The 6,173-nt window shown below is 32.8% G+C and overlaps 1 long non-coding RNA gene across 1 annotated transcript; it reads right to left on the bottom strand.

The window, feature by feature from the left end:
* Positions 1-283: 283 nt before the first annotated feature.
* LOC132047964 (uncharacterized) lies at positions 284-2,506 on the bottom strand. Its single transcript, XR_009412864.1, has 3 exons — positions 2,344-2,506; positions 1,873-1,928; positions 284-1,451 (listed from the first exon to the last, which is right to left on the bottom strand). It is a non-coding gene; the product is annotated as an uncharacterized LOC132047964 (long non-coding RNA).
* Positions 2,507-6,173: the final 3,667 nt, after the last annotated feature.

Raw genomic sequence — 6,173 nt, 5'->3', positions numbered from 1 at the left:
TTGTTTGGATCAAACAACTCCTTTTCATGCATCCAGACAAGCACTACTCATGATTTCAGCCAAAACTTCTAGGGCATTAATCATACTCCTATTTTATTTCAGTTAAGCACATATCAAGCAAACTAACAATCCAAAACTCTTATCTGTTTTATCACACATTTATCTTTTCTGTGAAACGAGCCTCGTAAGATATGCAAATTACATTGATCACATCCATGGAGGTAGGTAGTAAAGAGGAAGAACAAATTCATAATTTTGACTGATGTCAAGGTGAAATAGAATCACACATCAGATTATGCAATAGCAAAACACACAACACCAATTTCAATGAAAGAATCCCCTTATCTCTTTAGGTAGGAGTTAAATGCATAAATACACCTCTCAAACATATATAAAGACATCAGCATTCATTTTCAACCTGTGGACCTATATGATTTTTATTGCTGAGACCTTGAAGTGTCCCATAGCCTTATGATTTAGTAAAGAGGAACCCCAGTAATCTAGAGTAGGCAATACTAGGCTGAGTGGATACTCAATGACTTTCCTGATCCCCTCTTCACCTGAGGACATCACTCTCCACCTCTTCACAAGCCAAGTGACAGCCTCCTAGATCCCCTTTATTCAAAGGATAGACCTAAACATTTCATTTTTTAATTTTGGCGACTCACATTGATCTAAACTCATCATGACAAAGGTTGAAAGTTCATCTTTTAAATTTTCTAACTTCCTCAAACTTCAAGTTCCCATTAATCCACACTAGACAGTAATGCCAGAAGTCATAATAGCTAAATTCCTTAGCACATATAGTCTATGTATACACATGTGGAACCAAAACTCAATGTCACAATCACTTGGATAAACTAAACAATCATACAGGAGTACAAGAAGTGGCCATTTGAGACATGAGCATGTTCTTTGATTCTAGTTAACTAATTACAATCTTAGCAGGTTTTCCCAACCAACAACAGTCTTAACAACATGTTCTCTAAGTGTTATTCAATAGCACAAGAAGAATACTAATTACTTAAGCAAATACTAATAACATAACCACATCACTTCATGTTAAAGTTATCTTATAAGCTAAAGGCTTCTCCATTACATAGAGTAGCTGAAAACAGACTCAATCAAGCGATTGTCTGATACATGGTTAAATGCACATACACTAAAACATGCTTGTAATAATTATCTTGTCATTAAGCATATGAATTTACTTTTACTGCCACTAACACACAACATATGGGAACATATGTGAACTGAAATGAGTTAAACAAGGCAGATGTAAACACTTACACACACTAAACTATCATTTGAGTGAACTGCAGGCTAACTTGCCAACTCATGAACATGCTAACAACAAGGACATTTCAATCAGACTTGGTTTGAACCAACTAAACATACACTTGACTAAAGGTGCATATACTTAAGGCAGATCCTTTGCCACTCTATTAGATCTAGAAAACACATGCTCTTTATGGTTTAAATTGGGCCTCATAAACACAGTTTAACACTTAGCATAATCAAACTAGTCACTAAACTTGAATCACCCAATTAAGCATATTCCTGCTACGCTAAAACTGATCTGCTAACATGCTAATACACACTTATCACAAATTAAGCAACTAACACATGTTAACACAAATTTTTAAGTTAGAACAAACTAATTCATATGCTATACATTAAAGCTAAGCTAACTAACAAATTCATATGCTAATCACATCTGAAACTGACCTAACTTAAGCAGAAACAAGCATTTACTAAAACTAACAGATATTTGACTAATCTAGCAGTTAATTAACAAATATATACAGCAACATAAACACATAGCAAACATTGAAAATTACTAAAAAATAAAATAAAAGAAGAGAAATTTACCTCTTTCAAGTGCAGCCTTGGTCGAGTTTGAAAGTGGATCCTTGCTCCTCACAACCCTAACTCAGCCACAAAATGAAAATAAAAGTATTAAAACTAGTGCTCAAAACCCAAAATATGCAAAATGTCAAATCCTAATCGGTCACTTTGCTTTAATTTCATGTTTCAAGCTTTCTTTTTGTGAAAAATATGAACTTGTGTCTGTGTGTCAATGAAGAGTGGGGTTCTTTATATAGAACCCCCAAACTCTCAAATTATTGTTTGAATTCGATGTGGGACATTGTGAATTTGCAAGTATTCTCTTTGAATCCTTGTGAATCAATGACAACCTGTAAGAATCGAGAACTCAATCAGCAATGGGACAAATCCCATTAAGGGATTCGTCATTGGTTGACCGTAATTTGCAGAAAAGTAAAAGAGAAAAAGAATATTCTAATTCGTTCGGCTAAATCATGGTGGAGAAAGGAGGCAAACCATTAATGTTTGCCTCAAACAACCATACAAGGCTTGAAGAAGCAAGGTACTCTGCCACCTTTGTCATTTTCGGCCATGGTGACACGGAGAGAGAATAAGCCTCTTAGGGCGGCTAGGGTTTTCTGAAGAGCAAACTCTCTTCAACCAAATGAAACCCTTGAGGTTTTTTGTTGGGATGTCGTATAAGTGTAGAGAGGTTGGGCTGGGTCAATAAAATAAGGGAAGTGGGCTTTTGGCCCATTTCCCTTAATTTCATACGAATTGAGGATAAAAATGGCTCTTTCGTGCAAATGCGGCTATATCTTAAAACTCAAAACTAAACCAAACATTTCAATTATGGCCACATAGAAAATAATTGATCATTTCAATTATAACCCAGTTAGCCTAGAAATAAAGTGACATTTCAATTTAACCAATTTTGAAAGTAATTGCCTATGAAGATAAATAAATTATAAAATTGAGACGTAATTGATAATTTATTCAATTAATAAAACTTATTGACTTAATGGAGTAAAATACCTATCAATTGATCATTAATAGTTTCTAAACAATTAATTAAATAATTATTTTCACCATTTTGAACTAAAATCTTGATAAACATGTTTCAAAATTATAGAAAATACTAGTTATGTGAGGCCCGTGCTAAGCCCGGGCCCAAACTCAAGATATGAAAGCAGATATTTTAACTAAAGAAATATAATTTGTGTTAGTACAAGTGTACAACAACAACAACAACAACAACCATATACCCATTGTAGTCCCACAAGTGGGTAGTTATATAAAAGCAAAATTTTCATTCCACTCCTTTAATATTTTAACTTCCATTTTGATGAAATTATTTAATTCAAATCAGAATTTGACATTATAACTTATGTATCCTAATTTTCTGAAGTTATTTAGTTCTAAATAAATAATCTATACATAGTTAATGAACTTTTAAGACAAATACATAATTTAACTTGTGCGACGGATGGAGTCGTGAGCCTCTCTTAATTAGGGATTAGGGGTTCGAACATGGATATGGAAAAAAAAATCTTTGGAGGAAAGCGCTCCCCAAATAGGCGCGATGCGATGCGAATTATCCGGATTAATTGGGCTCAAATGCGGATATCGAGCACCAATCGTAAAATCAAAGAACGTGAAAAATGAGGTAGGAGGTTCGATAGCTTTTGAAAAGTAGACTTTAAAAAACAAAAACAAAAAAATTGACATAAATAAATAAGATTAGGACCTAAAAGTAATTAATTAAAAAGTTTTAAAAAATTTGAAAATTATTGTAAGGACTACTAAAGTCCAAGCTCGATAGCTTTTTGAAAAGTAGACTTTAAAAACAAAAAACAAAAAAATTGACTTAAATAAATAAAATTAGGACATAAAAGTAATTAATGAAAAAGTTTTTAAAAATTTGGGAAATTAATGTGAGGACTACAAAAGTCCTCACATTCCCTCTTATATATAATAGTAATATAAAATGCATAGGATGATATACAATAATCTACTTGATGATATTTTATCAAATAAAATGACAACATGTCACCGAAATAATTTGTAAATCATTTTGACTTGTAAAATGTATATTTCACTCCGTTTGTGACTAATGAATTTTGAATAATTAAATAAAATTATTGTGACTCATGATATACAAAATAAGCACGCTGCCCAATCTTGACGGGAAAATGATTTTGACAGTGAGTTTTGATAAGAAAAAAACAGAGAAAGAAAACTTGCAAGAAAGCTATAGAACCTTAAGAAAAGGAGAAAATTAAAGCAATTAGAATATAAATTCCCAGTCCCCGAGCAGCCCATCTCGTCAATTATTATAAGCGTTTCTTACAAATTGTTACAAGCCAAACGAACCGACATAAAACACATGAATTAAAACTTATGAACTACGAACAGCCTTGTCAAAACAAAATAGCCCGTTGGTTCATCTCAATTCCCAGACCACTTTTCAAACATTTCCCAAAACCTTCAGGTAATACCTGCTAACTCAACATTCACAAAGGATATGGCAATAACACATAGCTAGATACAAACTTGATGTTAATTGATTACTTGATTTTAACATGTGAAACAAAATAAATGACTAAATATGATATAAACAGACATGGCGACTCAAACTTAACCACATTAAACAAGTTCACAGAGTGTGGCCATGACTTCTCTAAAGAATAAGAAGTAGAGGAATAGTTAAGGTTTAAACTAAGCTAATGAGCATGTGTTAAGCCAGGTTTAATTCAATAGGTAGGCTCTCCTCTATCACATACATGAGTTTTAATAGAATGCATAAAGCATTCCAGCGATCCGAATTAAATTAGCCTATTGCACGAATTTAAGTACACATAACTATAACATAAGGAATTTAAATGAGAAGGGGTGAAAGAGTAACCAGTATTACGTGTCTAGATAACAACCGAAAGTAACTAAGTAGCCCCCGAATAGTACAGTTGAAGGATATAGCAGACAATAGTGCGAACAATAAGAAATCCCCAGCTTGATAAACCCAACAAACCAAACAATACTCGAACGAATTAGCATCTGAACTCGACGCGGCCAGATCACAAAATCCTTACGAATTCCGGGTAGTACTCGTGTCAAGTGCGATAAGCAGAATCGAATGACAAACTTTACCTTGGCTTACAGCCAGCAAAGCTAAAAAATTAAACAGTGAAGTACTATTTCTTTTGCGAAGTAGTGAGATGAGAGATTATTGTGTGCTCTAAAGCGTGTAAAAAAAAAAGTAAATAAGGTGTGCAAGCATAAGCCGTAAAAAAAATAAAAAAAATAAAAAATAAATAAATAAATAAATAAAAACAGTTGTTCCCGTGTCTCCCTCTTTGTAGTTGAGATCCCCCCTCATTTTATACTTTTTCCCCGTAGCTGTTTGTAGTTATGAAAAAAAAAATACTAGAATTTTCTTTAAAAATCAGAAAAAGATCAAAATCTTTTGAAAATCGTGTTCCCTCATAAACAGGATTGGGGGCATTAAATTAGCAGGAAAGAGCCGTTAAGATAATAAAATTTGAGTGTAACCTGGCCAATTTGGGAAGAGAAGATACCAAGAATTTGCAACAAATCTTTACCTATTCCTCACATCTTTAATTTGGAGAGAAACTTCACAGAGATTCTGCTTCTTTACCATATCTTGAAACACTAAAGAGGGAAGAAGGAAAGTTCTGATTTTGGGAGGAGATTATACTAAGATTTTGGTGATTGACATAAGAATTTAATTTAAGGAAAGAAAGTAAAAATAGAAAAAAGGGAAGGAAAGAGAATAATAAAACAATGAGAGAAATTGAAATAATAAAACAATGAGAGAAATTGGAACGAGCGGAGGGGAACGTACAGGCCATGAACGAGGTTGACTAGGCTTTTTTTTTTTTTTTTTTGAAAAAGGCAATTCTCGTTGATATATTATGAGGATTAAGAAGCAACTCCTTGGGTTAATTTGTTAAAAGAAAGTAGCATAATGGATGGGGCTTTGATGGGTCACGTGGAAGAGGAAATTGGGTCTTCGGAGTAATGGGGGCTTCTATTTGTGTATGCTAAGTAAATTAGTTTAATTACTTAGTTAAATATATACAAAGTTTACTAAAATAAGAAATTAATTTAATAAGTTAGATAATTTCAAAGTAAAAATAAAATAAGTAGCTATCAACGGGAATATGTATTCGGTATGCATAAAATATGTTACTTTCAATAATTTACTCACTACTCGCCATTATAAGAATATAAGGATAAAATACTTTTAGTAAATAATTGGTACAGTAGTAACACAATGATAATAAAAAATAACAATAGATTAAGTGTATTAATGAGTCGCCATTAAG

This window comes from Lycium ferocissimum, chromosome 2 (genome assembly GCF_029784015.1).
Source record: "Lycium ferocissimum isolate CSIRO_LF1 chromosome 2, AGI_CSIRO_Lferr_CH_V1, whole genome shotgun sequence".
Lineage (NCBI taxonomy): Eukaryota > Viridiplantae > Streptophyta > Magnoliopsida > Solanales > Solanaceae > Lycium > Lycium ferocissimum.
This window is presented reverse-complemented; position numbering and strand designations above follow the sequence as displayed.